We start from the raw sequence: 1,147 nt of genomic DNA on the forward strand, positions 1-1,147 counted from the left end.
GTAGATTCCGATTGCTACAACACTTACTTGACAAACGCTCTAAACTTCCCATTCACTACAAAAAATTAGTATACACTACAATAATCAGACCAATTTGGTCATATGGAATTGAGCTCTGGGGCTCCACCAAACCATCAAATTCTTCCCGCATCCAATGGTTACAATTTGCTTTAATTACAATACCAATTACAATATTGATTACAATATCCAAAATCCTACGTACAATCCTTGATGCTCCTTATTACGTCACAAATAAACTCATTCATAAAGACCTTAACATCCCATTCGTTGCAGATTTGACCCAAAGCAGATATGCGTCTTTTTATTCCAAACTCCTTAACATTCCTAACCCATTAATTCTTAATCTTTCATCCTTAACAATCCCTGATAATTTTCCGAGGCGTCTGAAAAGAAGATGGCCACGAGACCTTCTAGTTTAAATTAATGTTTGAAGTACCACCAATGGGTGGTTCCTTTCCTGTATTATTTTGTACAGTTGTAAATTACAATAAATAAATAATTAAAAAAAAAAAAAAAAGCCCTTATGCCATCATGCATCATGTTCATTGTTTATTTGTTTTCATTAGTAAGGCAATAGACTACTAGCTCCAAGGAATCCTGAATCCTGCAGTAACAGATAATTATTATCAGCCTTATAAATCTCCGTACATTTAATTGGATAAAAATCTGACGGTCGAGTGTGATTCTGACCAAATCACCTCCTTGTACAACCGTTGATCTAGTAACAGTACTTCTTTACAAAGTACTGAACCACCGACCATCCATGGATTGTAGCGGTACAGATTTTAATATTTAATATATTTAAATAATAGCATATTTACTTGCAAAAAATGAGATAAATACATAAAAATAAATTATTGAAAGATCGATGATTGGCCGTGTGTATTAATAAAAAAAAGATGGATGGGGTGCTGTCAAATGAGTGATTTTACTCTTATTCCTATTATTATTATTCTATCTTTTAGTTTATTCTGTTTTATATATTTCTTATTTTTTACGTAGATTAAGGATTGGAGAAGATTGTCGGGGGATGCGGTCAGCAAAGAACAACATAAATAAACAAAACCATATTTATTTATTTTATGCCGACGTTTCGACCTGAGTTTCAGGTCTTCATCAGGGCTAT

Source organism: Halyomorpha halys, unplaced genomic scaffold (assembly GCF_000696795.3).
Source record: "Halyomorpha halys isolate HHAL.00 unplaced genomic scaffold, Hhal_1.1 Scaffold1.1, whole genome shotgun sequence".
Taxonomy (NCBI): Eukaryota; Metazoa; Arthropoda; class Insecta; order Hemiptera; family Pentatomidae; genus Halyomorpha; species Halyomorpha halys.